The sequence below is a fragment of the Mesoplodon mirus genome (assembly GCF_964341445.2).
Source record: "Mesoplodon mirus genome assembly, chromosome: X".
NCBI classification, from domain to species: Eukaryota; Metazoa; Chordata; class Mammalia; order Artiodactyla; family Ziphiidae; genus Mesoplodon; species Mesoplodon mirus.
The window spans coordinates 109,218,597-109,238,967 of record NC_138981.1 but is presented as its reverse complement, the minus strand read 5'-3'; positions in this window follow the sequence as shown (position 1 = coordinate 109,238,967).

Genomic DNA, 20,371 nt, shown 5'->3' with positions numbered 1-20,371 from the left:
TTATTGAATTTTGGAAGCAGTAGCTTCCTAATCTTCAGACCAGTATAATAGTACTTATACTTAGTAATGAAAAATTTACCCTTAGTCTCCACTGACCTCAGTGGAAGTGTAACTTTGAACTAGTGTCAACTCTTTTACTATTGTGAATAAAAATGAGGAGGCGGTTCTCATCTGGGTTGCAACATGAACTCTTTTAAAATAGCAAAAGTGTATTTATTGGTGACTGGATGGTATACATGATTTCAGAGCATGTGTAATTTGAATACATTTATGCTGAAGAACTTTCTAATAGTTATTTATACTTCAAACATACCTACTTAACTTCATGCACTTCTTAGGCATTAGCCAGTCAATTATTTCACTATCCTTGAGAGAAAGTTATAATATATGATATAAACAAGACTGTGTCCTATCCCATTTAATAATATACTATGGTTTGCTAGTTAAAGTGCTCTAGTCCTGTAATTAAAAAGAGCTGAATTTTAAATCCCATCTACAGCACTTACTCTAGCCTTATTACCTTGTATAATACCTTGTATAAGTTAGTAAACGTCCCTAAACATCAAATTTTTATCTTCTGTAAATAGATAAGATAGTAATAGCAACCTCATGGTTTTGAGAACTGAATGAATAAATGGAATGAGTTCATGAAATTAATCAGTGTAAGGAAAATATTACACTGTGCCTGACACAAAATAAATGTTAGCTGCTATTATTATTATCATTTTTATTACTACTATTATTATTATTATTAAATTTGTGGCTAATTTTTGTGAGTGGTATAAGCTAGGGTTCTAGTTTCATTCTCTTACATGTGAATATCTGATTTTCTTAGCACCACTTATTGAAGAGACTGTCTTTTCTCCAACTGAGTATTCTTGGTTCCCTTGTCAAATATTAGTTAACAATATATGCAGTTTATTTCGAGGCTCTCAATTTTGTTCCATTGGTCTATAGACCTGTTTTTATGGCTAGTACCATACTGTTTTGATTATTACAGCTTTCTAATATAGCCTGCAATCAGAAAGTGTGATGTCTCCAGCTTTGTTCTTCTTTCTCAGGATTGCTTTGGCTACTCGGGGTCTTTTGTGGTTCCACACAAATTTTAGGATTGTTTTTTCTACTTTTGTAAAAAATACTGTGGGGCTGGCCCGGAGGAAGATGGCGGAAGAGTAAGACACGGAGATCAACTTCCTCCCCACAGATACATCAGAAATTCATCTACAGGTGGAACAACTCCTACAGAACACCTACTGAACGCTGACAGAAGACCTCAGAACTCCCAAAAGGCAAGAAACTCCCCACATACCTGGGTAGGGCAAAAGAAAAAAAGAATAAACAGAGACAATAGGATAGGGACAGGACCTGCACCAGTGGGAGGGAGCAGTGAAGGAGGGAAGGTTTCTACACACTACAAGCCCCTTCGCGGGCGGAGACTGCAGGTGGCGGAGGAGGAAAGCTTCAGAGTAGCGGAGGAGAGCACAGCAACAAGGGTGCGGAGGGCAAAGCGGAGAGATTCCGGCACAGAGGATCGGTGCCCTCAGGCACACACCAGCCCAAGAGGCTTGTCTGCTCGGCCGCCGGGGAGGGCGGGGCTGGGAGCTGAGGCTCAGGTATCGGCTTTCAGTCAGAGCGCAGGGAGAGGACTGGGGCTGGCGGCAGGAAGAGAGCCTGAAGGGGTTAGTGCACCACGGCTAGCCCGGAGGGAGTCCGGGGAAAGGGTCTGGAGCTGCCAAAGAGGCAAGAGACTTTTTTCCCTTTTGTTTCCTGGTGCGCGAGGAGAGGGCATTAAGAGGGCTGCTTGGGGAAGCCCCTGAGACAGGCGTGAGCCGCGGGTAAGGCGCTGACCTCGTAGACGGGCGTGGGACCCTGGGGCTGCTGCCGCCGCCGCCACCGCCGCCGCCGCGGGGCCTGTGTGCGAGGGCGGGTCACTGTCCGCCCCGCCTTCCAGGGGGCCTGTGCACCCCGCCACAGCCGGAGTCCTGGGACCCGGGGACGGCTTTCCAGGAAAGCGCACGGAGCGCCACAGGCTGCTGCAACGTCATGCCGGCCTCTGCCGCCGCAGGCCCGCCCCACACTGCGCGCCCCTCCCTCCCCTCTGCCTGAGTGAGCCAGAGCCCCCGAATCAGCGGCTCCTTTAAACCCGTCCTGTCTGAGCGAAGAACGGATGCCCTCCGGCGACCTACGCCCAGAGGCGGGGCCAGGTCCAAGGCTGAGACCCTGGAGCTGTGAGAGCAGAGACAGGGAAATCTCTCTGTGCAGCCTCGGAGGCAGCGGATTAAAGCTCCACGGTCCATTTGATGTGCCCTGCGTCTGTGGAGTGCATGAATGGACAGCGAATCATCCCAAATTGAGGAAGTGGACTTTGAGGACAAGATTTAAGACTTTCCCCCCTTTTCCTCTTTTGACAACGAATTATTCCAAATTAAGGAGGTGGACTTAGAGAGCAAGATTTCAGACTTCTCGCCCTTTTCCTCTTTTTACAACGAATTATCCCAAATTGAGGAGGTGGACTTGGAGAGCAAGATTTTTGATTTTTCCCCCTGCTCTCTTTTTGTGAATGTGTATGTGTAATCTTCTGTGTAAGATTCTCTCTGTATAGCTTTGCTTCCACCATATGTCCCAGGGTTCTATCAGTCTGTTTTTTTTTTCAATAATTACTTTTTAATTTTAATAACGCTACTATATTTCATACTTTATTCTATTTTACTTTACCTGCTCTTTCTTTTTTTCCTAACTTCCCTTCCTCCCTCCCTCCCTCCGCTCCTCCTTTCCTTCTTTCTTTTTCTTTCCTCCCTCCCTCCCTCCCACCCTTCTTTCGACTTTCTTTTGCTTTCCTTCCTCCCTCCCTCCCTCCAGTCTTTCTTTCTTTCTTTCCTTCCTCCCTCGCTCCCTCCCTTCTTCCATTCACTCTTCCTTTTGCTTTCATTCCTCCCTCCCTCCCTCCTTTCTTTCTTTCTTTCTTTCCATCCTTCCTCCCTCCCTCCTTTCTTTCTTTCTTCCTTCCTTGCTTCCTTTCTTCCCTTCTTCCTTTCTTTCCCTCTCTCTTTCTTTCTTCTACTAATTCTTTCTTTCTACTTTTTCTCCCTGTTATTCTGAGCCGGGTGGATAAAAGGTTCTTGGTGCTGCAGCCAGGAGTCAGTGCTGTGCCTCTGAAATGGGAGAGCCAACTTCAGGACACGGGTCCACAAGAGACCTCCCAGCTCCACATAATATCAAGCAGCGAAAATCTCCCAGAGATCTCCATCTCAACACCAGCACCCAGCTTCAGTCAACGACCAGCAAGCTACAGTGCTGGTCACCCTATGCCAAGCAACTAGCAAGGCAGGAACACAACCCCACCCGTTAGCAGAGAGGCTACCTAAAAACATAATAAGGCCATAGGCACCCCAAAACACACCACCAGACGTGGACCTGTCCACCAGAAAGACAAGATCGAGCCTCAACCACCAGAACACAGGCATTAGTCCCCCACACCAGGAAGCCTACACAACCTACTGAAACAAACTTAGCCACTGGGGACAGACACCAAAAACAACGGGAACTACGAATCTGCAGCCTGCAAAAAGGAGACCCCAAACACAGTAACATAAGCAAAATGAGAAGACAGAAAAACACACAGCAGGTGAAGGAGCAAGATAAAAACCTACCAGACCTAACAAATGAAGAGGTAATAGGCAGTCTACCTGAAAAAGAATTCAGAATAATGATAGTAAAGCTGATCCAAGATTCTATTTCCAAGATCCATAATCTTGGAAATAGAATAGACAAAATGCAAGAAACAGTTAACAAGGACCTAGAAGAACTAAAGATGAATCAAGCATCGATTAAAAACACAATAAATGAAATGAAAATTACTCTAGATGGGATCAATAGCAGAATAACTGAGGCAGAAGAACGGATAAGTGAGGTGGAAGATAAAATAAAATAACTGATGCAGAGCAAAATAAAGAAAAAAGAATGAAAAGAACAGAGAACAGTCTCAGAGACCTGTGGGACAACATTAAACGAACCAACATTCGAATTATAGGGGTTCCAGAAGAAGAGGAGAAAAAGAAAGGGACGGAGAAAATATTTGAAGAGATTATAGTTGAAAACTTCCCTAATATGGGAAAGGAAATAGTTAATCAAGTCCAGGAGGCACAGAGAGTCCCATACAGAATAAATCCAAGGAGAAATACACCAAGACACATATTAATCAAACTGTCAAAAATTAAACACAAAGAAATCCTATTAAAAGCAGCAAGGGAAAAACAACAAATAACACACAAGGGAATCCCCATCAGGTTAACAGCTGATCTCTCAGCAGAAACTCTACAAGCCAGAAGGGAGTGGCAGGACATAATTAAAGTGATGAAGGAGAGAAACCTGCAACCAAGATTACTCTACCCAGCAAGGATCTCATTCAGATTTGATGGAGAAATTAAAACCTTTACAGACAAGCAAAAGCTGAGAGGGTTCAGCACCACCAAACCGGCTTTACAACAAATGCTAAAGGAACTTCTCTAGGCAAGAAACACAACAGAAGGAATATACCTACAATAACGAACCCAAAGCAATTAAGGAAATGGGAATAGGAACATACATATCAATAATTACCTTAAATGTAAATGGACTAAATGCTCCCACCAAAAGACACAGAGTGGCTGAATGCATACAAAAACAAGACCCATATATATGCTGTCTACAAGAGACCCACTTCAGACCTAGAGACACATACAGATTGAAAGTAAGGGGATGGAAAAAGATATTCCATGCAAATGGAAATCAAAAGAAAGCTGGAGTAGCAATTCTTATATCAGACAAAATAGACTTTAAAATAAAGACTATTAGAAGAGACAAAGAAGGACACTACATAACGATAAAGGGATCGATCCAAGAAGAAGATATAACAATTGTAAATATTTATGCACCCAACATAGGAGCACCTCAATACATAAGGCAAATACTAACAGCCATAAAAGGGGAAATCGACAGTAACACAATCATAGTAGGGGACTTTAACACCCCACTTTCACCAATGGACAGATCATCCAAAATGAAAATAAATAAGGAAACACAAGCTTTAAATGATACATTAAACAAGATGGACTTAGTTGATATTTATAGGACATTCCATCCAAAAACAACAGAATACACATTTTTCTCAAGTGCTCATGGAACATTCTCCAGGATAGATCATATCTTGGGTCACAAATCAAGCCTTGGTAAATTTAAGAAAATTGAAATTGTATCAAGTATCTTTTCGGACCACAATGCTATAAGACTAGACATCAATTACAGGAAAAGATCTGTAAAAAATACAAACACATGGAGGCTAAACAATACACTACTCAATAACGAAGTGATCACTGAAGAAATCAAAGAGGAAATTAAAAAATACCTAGAAACAAATGACAATGGAGACACGACGACCCAAAACCTATGGGACGCAGCAAAAGCAGTTCTAAGGGGGAAGTTTATAGCAATACAATCCCACCTTAAGAAACAGGAAACATCTCGAGTAAACAACCTGACCCTGCACCTAAAGCAATTAGAGAAAGAAGAACAAAAAACCCCCAAAGTTAGCAGAAGGAAAGAAATCATAAAGATCAGATCAGAAATAAATGAAAAAGAAATGAAGGAAACAATAGCAAAGATCAACCAAACTAAAAGCTGGTTCTTTGAGAAGATAAACAAAATTGACAAACCATTAGCCAGACTCATTAAGAAAAAAAGGGAGAAGACTCAAATCAATAGAATTAGAAATGAAAAAGGAGAAGTAACAACTGACACTGCAGAAATACAAAAGATCATGAGAGATTACTACAAGCAACTCTATGCCAATAAAATGGACAACCTGGAAGAAATGGACAAATTCTTAGAAATGCACAACCTGCCAAGACTGACTCAGGAAGAAATAGAAAATATGAACAGACCAATCACAAGCACTGAAATTGAAACTGTGATTAAAAATCTTCCAACAAACAAAAGCCCAGGACCAGATGGCTTCACAGGCGAATTTTATCAAACATTTAGAGAAGAGATAACACGCATCCTTCTCAAACTCTTCCAAACAATATCAGAGGAAGGAACACTCCCAAACTCATTCTACGAGGCCACCATCACCTTGATACCAAAACCAGGCAAGGATGTCACAAAGAAAGAAAACTACAGGCCAATATCACTGATGAACATAGATGCAAATATCCTCAACATAATACTAGCAAACAGAATCCAACAGCACATTAAAAGGATCATACACCATGATCAAGTGGGGTTTATTCCAGGAATGCAAGGATTCTTCAATATACGCAAATCAATCAATGTGATACACCATATTAACAAGTTGAAGGAGAAAAACCATATGATCATCTCAATAGATGCAGAGAAAGCTTTCGACAAAATTCAACACCCATTTATGATAAAAACCCTGCAGAAAGTAGGCATAGAGGGAACTTTCCTCAACATAATAAAGGCCATATATGACAAACCCACAGCCAACATTGTCCTCAATGGTGAAAAACTGAAACCATTTCCACTAAGATCAGGAACAAGACAAGGCTGCCCACTCTCACCACTCTTATTCAACCTAGTTTTGGAAGTTTTAGCCACAGCAATCAGAGAAGAAAAGGAAATAAAAGGAATCCAAATTGGAAAAGAAGAAGTAAAGCTGTCACTGTTTGCAGATGACATGATACTATACATAGAGAATCCTAAAGATGCTACCGAAAAACTACTAGAGCTAATCAATGGATTTGGTAAAGTAGCAGGATACAAAATTAATGTACAGAAATCTCTGGCATTCCTGTACACTAATGATGAAAAATCTGAAAATGAAATCAAGAAAACACTCCCATTTACCATTGCAACCAAAAGAATAAAATATCTGTGAATAAACCTACCTAAGGAGACAAAAGACCTGTATGCAGAAAATTATAAGACATTGATGAAAGAAATTAAAGATGATACAAATAGATGGAGAGATATACCATGCTCCTGGATTGGAAGAATCAATATTGTGAAAATGACTCTACTACCCAAAGCAATCTACAGATTCAATGCAATCCCTATCAAACTACCACTGGCATTTTTCACAGAACTAGGACAAAAAATTTCAAAATTTGTTTGGAAAAACAAAAGACCCCGAATAGCCAAAGCAATCTTGAGAATGAAAAACGGAGCTGGAGGAATCAGGCTCCCTGACTTCAGACTATACTACAAAGCTACAGTAATTAAGACAGTGTGGTACTGGCATAAAAACAGAAAGATAGATCAGTGGATCAGGATAGAAAGCCCAGAGATAAACCCACGCACATATGGCCAACTTATCTTTGATAAAGGAGGCAGGAATGTACAGTGGAGAAAGGACAGCCTCTTCAATAAGTGGTGCTGGGAAAACTGGACAGGGACATGTAAAAGTTTGAGATTAGATCATTCCCTAACACCATACACAAAAATAAGCTCAAAATGGATTAAAGACCTAAATGTAAGGCCAGAAACTATCATACTCTTAGAGGAAAACATAGGCAGAACACTCTATGACATAAATCACAGCAAGATCCTTTTGGACCCACCTCCTAGAGAAATGGAAATAAAAACAAAGATAAACAAATGGGACCTAATGAAACTTCAAAGCTTTTGCACAGCAAAGGAAACCATAAACAAGACCAAAAGACAACCCTCAGAATGGGAGAAAATATTTGCAAATGAAGCAACTGACAAAGGATTAATATCCAAAATTTATAAACAGCTCATGCAGCTCAATAGCAAAAAAAACAAACAACCCAATCCAAAAATGGGCAGAAGACTTAAATAGGCATTTCTCCAAAGAAGATATACAGACTGCCAACAAACACATGAAAGAATGCTCAACATCATTAATCATTAGAGAAATGCAAATCAAAACTACAATGAGATATCATCTCACACCAGTCAGAATGGCCATCATCAAGAAATCTAGAAACAATAAATGCTGGAGAGGGTGTGGAGAAAAGGGAACACTCTTGCACTGCTGGTGGGAATGTGAATTGGTACAGCCACTATGGAGAACAGTATGGAGGTTCCTTAAAAAACTAAAAATAGAACTACCATATGACCCAGCAATCCCACTACTAGGCATATACCCTGAGAAAACCATAATTCAAAAAGAGACATGTACCAAAATGTTCATTGCAGCTCTATTCACAATAGCCCGGAGCTGGAAACAACCTAAGTGTCCATCATCGGATGAATGGATAAAGAAGATGTGGCACATATATACAATGGAATATTACTCAGCCATAAAAAGAAACAAAACTGAGCTATTTGTAATGAGGTGGATAGACCTAGAGTCTGTCCTACAGAGTGAAGTAAGTCAGAAAGAGAAAGACAAATACCGAATGCTAACACATATATATGGAATTAAAAAAAAATGTCATGAAGAACCTAGGGGTAAAACGGGAATAAAGACACAGACCTACTTGAGAATGGACTTGAGGATATGGGGAGGGGGAAGGGTAAGCTGTGACAAAGCAAAAGAGAGGCATGGACATATATACACTACCAAACGTAAGGTAGATAGATAGTGGGAAGCAGCCGCAGAGCACAGGGAGATCAGCTCGGTGCTTTGTGACCGACTGGAGGGGTGGGATGGGGAGGGTGGGAGGGAGGGAGATGCATGAGGGAAGGGATGTGGGAACAGATGTATATGTATGACTGATTCACTTTGTTATAAAGCAGAAACTAATAAAAAAAATACTGTGGGGATCTTGATTGGTATTTCATTGAATCTATAGATGGCTTTGTGTAATATGGACATTCTAACAATATTAATTCTTTCAATCCATGAACACAGGATATCTTTCCATTTATTTGTGTCTTCTTCAATTTATTTCATTAATGTTCATATAGTTTTCAATGGAGAGAACTTTCGCCTCCTTGGTTAAATTTATTCCTACATATTTTATTGTTTCGATGCTATTGTAAATGAGATAATTTTCCTTATTGTTTTTCAGATAACTTGTTGTTAGTATACAGAAACACTACTGATTTTTGTATGTTGATTTTGTATCCTACAACTTTACTGAATTCATTGAATAGATCTAACAGTTTTTTTGGTGGAGTTTTTAGGATTTTCTCTATAAAATCATGTCATTTGCAAATAAAGACAATTTACTCATAGAAAAAATAGGTCAAATTTATGGTTACCAGAGTTGGAAGGTGTGGGATGGGAGAATTAGATGAAGGTGATCAAATATACAAACTTCCAGTTGTCGGATAAATAAGTGCTGGAGATGCAATGTACAACATGATAAATATAATTAACACAGCTGTAGAGTATATTTTAAAGTTGCTAAGAGAGTAAATCCTAAAAGTTCTCATCACAAGGAAAAATTATTTTTTGTACCTATATGAGGTAATGGATTCTCACTAAACTTGTGGTAATCATTTCATAATCTATGTATGTCAAGTCATTATGCTGTATACCTTAAACTTATACAATATATATGTCAATTATATCTCAATAAAACTGAAAAAAATTGTGGCAATAACATTTTGCTTTTGTCACATATTTCTGAAGATTTCATAGATCATACCCAATTTGATGGGATATAATTGATTATATGAACATTTAACTTATATCTTGCTTGAGTTACACATTGGAAAAAATGTTGAATGAGAAGCAAATGTCTAGAACATTAAAGACAGAAGAACAAGACAGCAATTAAAAACTGACATTATTTTGCCTGTTTTATGCCATATTATATTTCCTCCTTCCTTAAGTCACCTAAAATAGACCTACGACTAAAAATAAAAATATATTATAAAAATAAAAATAAAATATGGTTCAGATGGTGAAAGAAAATAGACCTACGGTGAAATTAGTAGATGCTTGCCTTGATTGAAAAAAGAAGAAAGAAAAAAGAAAACTATACTACTTTACCATTTTATTTTTATCTTTATGTTTCCAAGTTTAAACTTGATATCTGAAAGTATCAGTACAGCTAATTATCTTTTTTATATACTTTATTTGAAATTAGAGCTTAATAATTTTGTTTCTGTCATTAACTTAATTATATTTGCAGTGTGGGTTACTTTATCTTTACTAATCACTGGTATATTCTATTGTTTTCATGTTAGGTTGTTTTCATCACACAAAGAAGTGAAGAAGTGATGCTATAGTCTATATATTAAAATCCACTTCAATGAACATTTAACAAATTTCTGCATGAGTAAGCATGCATTTTAAATGCCTGACAGAAAAACAATAATGTTGCCCAAGGGGGCCATGGAATGAGAATATCCATGCACATTAGAACGCTAGAACTTTATGATTCCACACAATTAATTTTTGAACAAGGGAGATTTACAGACTCTGTTGTGGAAAATGGAAAAACTAAAATTTAACAAAAAAAGCAGTCAGCATGAAACTAAGTACTGAACTGGACAAATGCAATAAGAACTAATAATAAACTTGACTTCACAGATTGTAATTAAAACATTTTACAAATAGTCTATTTCACAAAATAATACGTAGACATAAGGTTTTGAAACTCTTTTTGAAATATCAGATTATTTAAACCTGATAAAATTTGGAGAACTATCGTTCATAGCAGGAATTAATTACCGCAGGTTGTTGTAGAGGCCTTAATTTTTAGGCAAGGTACTATTTGATTTAGGGGCAATTGAAACAATTTCCTTTTAAGGGTCAGGAATATAAATCTAAAGATGACACAAAAAATTATAGTTTGTGAAGTGCTTTTGTACACATTATCTCATTTGAACAATCTGGTGATGTAAGCCTTAATAGTTACATTTTACACATGAGAAAGTGCAAAGGAGTTGTAACTGGTTCAGGGTCACAGTGCTAATAAATGGTGAAGATGCAAATCAAGTTCAGATCTTCCATGTCCACTACACCAGCAGTCCCCAACCTTTTTGGCACCAGGGACCGGTTTCATGGAAGAAAAATTTTCCATGGACCGGGGGGTGGGGGGATGGTTTCAGGATGATTGAAGTGCATTACACTTATTGTACACTTTATTTCTATTATTATTACATTGTAACATATAATGAAATAATTATACAGCTCACTATAATGCAGAATCAGTGGGATTTCAGCTTGTTTTCACTTGCCACTCACTGATAGCGTTTTGATATGAGTCTGCAAGCAAGTGATTTATTATGGTCTCTGTGCAGTCAAACCTCTCTGCTAATGATAACCTGTATTTGCAGTCACTCCCCAGAGCTAGTATTACCGCCTCAGCTCTACCTCAAATCATCAGGCATTAGATTCGCATAATGAGCACACGACCTAGATCCCTTGCATGCACAGTTCACAGTAGGGTTCACGCTCCTATGAGAATCTAATGCCGCTGCTGATCTGACAAGTGGTGGAGCTCAGGCGATAATGTGAGCGATGGGGTGCAGATGTAAATAAAGATGAAGCTTTGCTCGCTGGCCTGCTGCTCACCTCCTGCTGTGCGGCCCAGGTCCTAACAGGCCACGGACTGGTTCTGGTCTGTGGCCCAGGGGTTGGGGACCCATGCACTACACCACATGGACAATGAATGCCACATCATCACTATCAGCTTTAAATTCACTTTCGTGTTCAGCTTCACCATCATTATTTTCTTTGGCCAGGTTGCTCTGCTCCACAATCAACAGGGAGCTTCTAATTTCAAGTTCCAGCCACACACTTTGCCTTCATTTGTTTCACAGGGTCAGATCTAGTGAATACTTTAGTCACATCTGATTCTTCCTGTGCATAAGACACTTGATTCTTCCTGTTACAAATCTAATTATTTGTACCAGATTCTTTACTATTCTTCCTGATATTGTTCCCCAATGTGGAATATTCTTTTGAATGTAATATTTACTACTTACAGTAATGATCTAAATCAATTAGGAAAGGCATTGAATTTACACATCAAACTTCAAAGTCACTACAGATAGTATAAATAAGCTAATGTTTTACATTCCAATATCATTTGACAATCCATTCAATTTTAAATAGTTATTTATTTTGCTACCAATATGCTTTGTTTATGATAATATTAAATTTATGCAAAAGTTATATAGAATTCATTACCAATAAGTAATTAATCACTTAAGAAAAACTGCTGATATATATGGGTAGTAATTAGCATATATATGTATATATGTGTGTGCATATATATATATATATATGAAATTCAGTATTTTAACACTGAAAGTCTTTCACCAAAAAATGAGATCAGTATAATGTCCACTTATCTTCTATTTAAATTGTGAGCAATTATGATTTGGTCATTCCAACTCACTGGAACATCCTTTTCAACATTTTCTGATCATAATGTATTACTTATCTTTTTTTATTCCATAAGTTTTCTAGAGAGTTACAATATTATGGAATTATATTGTAGTCTTGTGATGTGGACTAAGGTAAAAGAGGGTCATAAATTCCATTTCTAATTATAATATACTTTGCATAATTAAATGTTTGTTAATTAAGCAAACAGATATTAAGTTTACCAGTATGCAATATATTTTAAGTACAATAAGTTATGGTCTCAGTTTTGGGAATAGGTTGTTATTTCTCTAACGTACAATACCTTTGGTTAATCTAGAATGAAATACTAATTTGTAATCTTAAATTTAAATTGACTACCTGTGTTTACAAAAACAGATCAATATTTCTCAAATATATGTCTCAGATTGTCATATAAAGATACTTTTCTTTATACCATTCATCAACTGTCTTATTTTTATATTTTTAAAATTCCAATTATGGATAGGAATTATATCTAACATACAGAAATCATGGGGATTTTCGCCCAGATCACATTTCTATTTATCAAATATTTTCAGTATTTTGGAGAGGTATTCTTTCAAACCATCTGAAATCCTCAAATACCTTCAGCTATGTGTTTAGTAGTGTTATCTAGGGAAATATTCTTTCAGAGGTGCAAAAATAACCTTAGCCGAACTCATTTCTGTTTTAACTTAAGCAAATAAGTGAAACTTGCTGTCCATTGGAGATCTTAGAATAGACAATTCAAAAGTTTTAAAAATTGTTTAATTAATTTTATAATAAGTAATAGCTTAATTATTGGACTTGAATCATGAATTAAAATTCAGTGAGAGGGCTTCCCTGGTGGCGCAGTGGTTGAGAGTCCGCCTGCCGATGCAGGGGACACGGGTTCGTGCCCCAGTCCGGGAAGATCCCACATGCCACAGAGCAGCTAGGCCCATGAGCCATGGCTGCTGAGCCTGCGCATCCGGAGCCTGTGCTCTGCAACGGGAGAGGCCACAACAGTGAGAGGCCCGTGTATCACAAAAAAAAAAAAAAAAAAAAAAAAAATCCAGTGAGACATGTTTATCTCAAAAATATGTTAAAATACTCTGATCAGCCCTGATGCTGATAATAAAAACCAATTACTTGCAAGTTTGGTATATTCAATTCCAGAACTGGTAATAAACTAATATAGCAATATATTAATAACTCTGTCCTAGCAGTGAGTGGTATTTGTTTTGAATCTACAGCTCTGTAGCATATATCTCATGTCTCTGGGCTGACCAGAAGAATCAGTCTTCAGTATGCTTATAAATCCTATTTACTTACCTTCCTTATTGCCTCATCTTTATAGTTATCTTTTGACACTGCTTATCTCTAAATGCTGGTCACAGAAAAGAAACAATCCCATAAAAGCCAATCTGATATCAGCAATCATGTTACTTCATATAAACATAATATTGTTGAGAGAATATGTTCTTAGACTGTGAACTTGAAATTTACATGAAAATATTGAGAGGAAAATAATTAATATATTACGAAGTACTGACATTCCTTCACGATTTGTTACAATAGTGATGTAAAACAAAATGTAAATGATTTATATCTCTAATATTTCCTAATCCTGTGGCTCTCAAAATTTTTCCTACATAAGAATCACCTAAAAAGCCTGTTTTAAATGCAGTTTCCTTTATCAAAGATCAAACATTATGAGGTTGAGACCTGGGAACTTGTGTTTGTAACAAGTTATCCAAGAATGATTCTAATGCTTTTTATCTGTGGTTCATACTTTCACTACATTCTGAAATCATCAAGCTATGGGGATCATGATCATTGTCCTCAATTTACTAAAACTTTGGGAAATGTAAATAGATATTTCAAATGTAGGTAATAGTATTAATTTAAAGAGCTATGATTAAAATGTTCTGTCTCATTTTTTAGTCAGGTATGGCCAATTTTCCTATCAGAGCATAAGTGAATGGATATGTACCCTCTAAGTCATGGAAGGTACTGGAGAAACAGTCCCAGAATTAGTCACTGAGGGATATTTTACTCTGCTGGGTGAAATACAGCATCCATGAGTATACGGTAATAGAATTTTGGGCTACAGGCATGCACTTAGTAGTGAATAAAAGGTCAAGATAAAGTATCTGGACATCACGATGGGTAATTAGAGCACAGTAATGGGAAATTTGGGGCAAACAATGCTTCAACGTCATGATAAGTAGGCAGTAGACATCAGTTAGGTATGTGTTATGGCAAAAGGGTCTCGAACTTATGAAAGGACTAGGGAATAGGCAAACTACTAGAAAATAAACTATTAAAAATCCATCCACATATATATCATTTTCATTACAAGAACCTGCTACAAATGTGATGACCCGTTCTAAGCTTATTCAAATTTTCTGTAGCATCTATATCACATCACTTTGTGCATCATTTTTTCCCTTTTCATATATATCCACTGCCTTTCAGTACTCCTTCCCTTACCCAGGATGTTTAGGTCCTTCATTCACTCTATGAATTTACTCATTGTTCTGAAAATCAGTGATAGGAGAAATATCCATCTATCTAGTAGGCTAAAAAAGTTTATTTTAAAGTCCACATCCCAGAACAAGAGCTATTCATATTACTTCATAAGAGTAGACCAGAACAAATACAGACCTTTGTCTGGTCTTTTGTCCCCCCTCTACCTTTCACTCTACTCCTCAATTTGTCCTCCTCTTGACAACTCTGGCCACTTCACTTTGATCACTTGCTTTCCATTTTTGTCTTCACTTCCTTCTTCATATTTGCACATGCCATTTTCTCTCAGTTACATATGTTTCTATTTTAACTGAGCTTGCCTATTTTGACAAAGCATAACTAGACTGTGTATTAGTTTTCTACTGCTGCATAGCAAATTACCACCAACTTAGTGGTTTAAGCAATACAAATCCGTTATCTTACAGTTTCCATGAATAGGAAGGAGTCTAGGCATTGAATAGCTGGGTCCTCTGATCAGGGCCTCACCAGGCTGAAATCAAGGTATTGGTCAGAGTTTGAGTCTTATCTAAGGCTCAGGTTCCTTTTCCAAACTCATATGGTGGTTGACACATTCCATTTCTTTTCAGCTCTGAGCTCATAGAGGTTACATTTTCAAAACCAGCAGGACCAAACCGTTTTGACACTTCATCTTCTTTTAAAGCCTCCTCTGAAACATCAGGCCATGTAGTATTAGCTTCCTTTTGTTTACCCTGATTCCTAATCAAGCAAGTAATATCCAGTCATATTCACAGGTTCTACTCACACTCGAGAGAAGGAAATTATGTGGGTCATATATACCGGGGGCAGGGATTTTGTGGCTCATCTAGAATTCTACCTAGCACAGGCTGTTCCAGGTAATTACTCTCCTAATTGGCAAGGAGCTCTTAGGCCTTTCCTGCCCAGTTCTTAGGAGAGTACTTACTCAGCTCATTCTTCTTCTCAGGTAGGATGCAGGAACTGGGCAGTCCAGGTCCACACTGGGTATCCACAAATGTATCCACACCTGAATGTATAGAACTTCTAATCTGATTTGAGGAGATTCCATTCTAACCATCAGATAAAAACTTCTCCAACTCTTATCTCATCCAGTGACAGGAACATATAACACGTGCCCGAACATACTAGAGATAACATTAAAACTATAATGTTGGACCTTAATAGGATTTTTGAACCTGCTCTTATCAATTTTTCCTATATTCCAGATTTCATCCAGAATAATTTGCTATTTTAAGGTTTTTTTTCTTTTTCAGCTTTATTGAAGAATAAGTGACAAATACAATTGTAAGATATTTAAAGTGTACTCATGATGATTTGATATTCATATACATTGTGAGGGGATTAATACATCCATCACCTCACATATTTACATTTTAAAAAAATCTTTATTGGAGTATAATTGCGTTACAACGATGTGTTAGTTTCTGCTTTATAACAAAGTGAATTAGTTATACATACACATATGTTCCCATATCTCTTCCCTCTTGCATCTCCCTCCCTCCCACCCTCCCTATCCCACCCCTCTAGGTGGTCACAAAGCACCGAGCTGATCTCCCTGTGCTATGCGGCTGCTTCCCACTAGCTATCTATTTTACGTTTGGTAGTGTATATATGTCCATGCCACTCTCTCACTTTGTCACAGCTTACCCTTCCCCCTCCCCATATCCTCAAGTCCATTCTCTAGTAGGTCTGTGTAAATTTATAGGTTGTCCATTTTATTTTAATCTTTGAGAAGAGGCCTCTACTATCCAGTATTCCACTCTTTCTCTATCTTTCATTCTCTACTGCCCTGAGTATTTTCAAAGTATCTATGATTTGTTTTGTATGAATTTTGGAGTTATCTTTAGTAATCATATTTATATATGAAATAAATAAGTTTTTAATTTCTTTAATCACATAAATTAAGCATCCAAGTTAATAACGTATTTTACTGCATAAAAAACCTTATTTTGCATAATATTAATACAAGGTAATGGAGAATAGTTATAAATATGGAATACTGACGCTCATAAATTGATCAAGCTTATTCTGTTTCAAATTAAATTTACCCACAGTATTTATTTGCTGTAGAGAAATTTTATAAATTTATTTTATTTTTGGCCAGAGATCACTGCTTTATGAAGAGATGCTTGTTAAGAAATCTATGCGATGTGGTCTACAGTTACCTTTAGATTTTCACTTTGAGCACAGCTACAGAAAAAAAAAATAACACCTCAAAAAAAGAAGGAAAATACAATGTAGTCACAGTATCTCCATGTTTTAATTATTCCACATTAGTTTATCCATGGTGTTCTCAAACATTGCCCTATGCCATACATCAGTTTTATGGTTACTTATGATTTAAAACTCAATTTTCTTCCTAGAGCAGTGAGAGCTGAACTTTTAAAAATAATAAGGCAGTTTAACTTGAAATCAGATAGGAAAATTCATTGGCAACGCTGTTTCTTTATCAGACCATTCACTACAATATGGGTTTGTTTTTGATTTCTTTCTAGGTAAACTTCCTTGGTGTGGGAAAGGTAAAAGTAATCACTACCATTTACTGAGCACATACATAGTACAAGATCCTTTACATATATCATTTCTAAGTCTTACAGCAACTCTGCAAAGCTGATATTAATATTCCACTTTTAAAGATAAGGAAGTCAGGACACATTAATTTGCCAAAAGTCATGGTATTAGAAAGTACTCAAGCCAGAATTCAAACCCAGGACTGTTCAACCTCAAGTTCCCACTGCATTCCACTGCCTACGCTTTTTCTAATTAGCTCTCTGCTTATAACCACACCATTCCTCTACCACTGTTAAAGGATAATGTCTATTCTTCTACTTTTCTCCAATATACTAAGCAGGGAAGTGTGGAGAGCATTGAGTTACACTGTTGGCTTGCTCAGAGGACAGGATGCCACCAGAACGTTATCACTGCCATAGCCTACAAATTTTCCACCGTTGTTCAGTTCCTATTAACAATTTTCCACCTTTCAAATAAAAATAATCTTTCAGACAGGTTTCTTGTTACAGTGTCAATTGTTATTTTCTGTCATCACCTCAGGCTGAAACTAAATGTGTATGGGGTGGAAATCCTCTAAACAGAGGAACTATTGACTGAAAAGAGATTTCATTTTTAGCTACAGTTTCTCTTCAGTATTACTTCACTTTTATTTTGCAAATTTACTTTGCTTTATCATAAAGCCCTCAGGAAAAGTTGGGGTAGTAGAGAAGCTCTTCTGTTATCCAGCACAGCCATAGAGGAAAATATTGTGTTTAACCAGATACAGTTACAGCACTTTAAAGAGTACCGTGTAAGAAATGCTATTAGTCATGAAGTTAGAATTTAAAAATGCAACAATTCCTCAATAAAAATTCCTCGAATAAACTTCATGTAAAATCTCCTGACTTTAAACAAAACTGCATAAGTCCTATGAGGCAGGGTTGCTTATATTTACAGAAGTCAAACCCACAATTATTACCTCAATACATATTTGTCTTTGCCCAAGGGAGACCTAGAAGAATCCATTCTAGATATATTTGAAGTCAATAACGAATATGTACTCTTCTTTCTCCCCTCCTTTCTCCCTTAACAATCTACTCTCCACTCTTGGCTCCTTTTTCATGTCTTTTCTTCACTCCCTTCTCTCTTTCCAAAATGAAAGTATCATGATAAGTCTGTTAAGCTTTTGATTGATTGGCTCATTATACTTCAACTCCAAGAACTTGAGGAATTTGAAGCATTAACAAGAAAACATAGATTATCAATTGATTGATACATTTGGCCTGAGAGGTTGGGGGTGGGGAGAGGTTGAAAAGCAAGGGGCATGTGGCTCAAATCACACCAGACAGCAAGCAAGTTCTGAAGATCAACTTAATATACTTCTTTCTGGGTTATTTGGGAGTTAGAGTGCAGAGTACTGTTAACCACAGATTTATAGAGGGTCTCGCAGTTTCTACGCACTCTCAGCAAACAACTAGTGAGCTCTATCACCCAGAGGCTATATCCTGATACTGACCCTACAGAAAAGGATTTGGAGTTTCTGATCATTCTTTGGACATAGAATATGTGATACTGGTGGGAGAAATAAAAGTCCTGTGGGCTTTCCATATCTCCAAGGTAAATATTCAATGAATTATGAAGTGGTTTTTTGTTTGTTTTTACAAAAAATTCCTGGGAGAAAACTAACTTCATGTGGAGTAGTCTTCAATATATTTGGGATAAACTCTCTCAAAGCATCCATAAATGCTTACTCTATTTCAGAAAGCATTATTGTAGCATTCATGGGATGAATTTCCTGGCTTCTGTGACTCTGATAAATGGACAATCTAAAGATTAAGGGAAAACTGGAGGATGAGTGCTTTGCCTGACCTCTTGTGTTCTTTGTACTTCAAGTTCCCCACTTCATCTATGGTGAACCCCCGAAATCCTTTAACTGAACCCTTGGAAGAAGATAGGTATATGTTGATTCCACCACATCACTAGATCTTAACTAAGGGTAAAATGTCAGAACCGTGTGTTAAGATTTTTCAGAATATGCATGTCTGGGCCCTAACCCAAACCTACTGAATTATAATGCCCAGAGGTTGGTTCTTAATATGCATGTTTTTAACAAAGCACTCTAAGTGATACTGGCAGTAGAATTCTTCTTAACAAAGAAATAGCTACCATGCTAGATAACTCATTAAAAGAGATATCACACTTGTTTTCTGTTGAACTGGGTTACAGTTTTTCTGAGATAGAAGCACAGGAATAACACTCTAGGCCTTAAGATAGATATATTCTATACCTTAAGATAGATATATTCCATACTGTTTTCCATAATGTCTGTACCAATTTACATTCCCACCAACAGTGCACAAGAGTTTACTTTCTCCACATTCTTGCCAACCCTTGCTATCTTTTTGTCTTTCTGATAACAGCCTTTCTAACAGGTATGAGGTGATATCTCATTGTTTGTTTTTCCTTCCAGATTTATTAATACAAGATTGACATATAACATTGTGTAAGGTTAAGGTGTGCAACCTAGTGATTACATATATATATATACACACATATATAAGTGTATATATATATATGTGTATATATATATATATATATATATATATATATATATATAGCAAAATGATTAATGTGAAAAGGTTAACACATCCATCACCTCACAAAGTTAGAATTTTTATAATTGTGTTTTTTGATTTGCACTCCTTTAATGATTAGTGATGTTGAGCACCTTTTCCTATAACTGTTAGCCATTTTTATGTTTTCTTCAGAGAAATGGCTATTCAGGTCATTTGCCCATTTAAAAAATCAGGTTATTTAGGTTTTTTGTTTTGTTTTATTTTTGTTTTTATTTGTTATTTTTATTGTTGCTTTGGTTTGGTTTTTGTTGTTGGGGGGTTGTTTGTTTTTGTTTTCATTTTTTACTATTGAGTTGTTTGAATTCCTTATATATTTTGGGTTTTAACTCCTTACCAGAGGTATTGCTTGAAAATATTTTCTCCCATTCAATAGATTGTCTTATCTATTTATTGATTCCTTTGCTGTATAGAAGCATTTTAGCTTGATGCAATCCCACTTGTCTATTTTTGCTTTTGTTGTCTGTGATTTTGAGATCATATAAAAAAA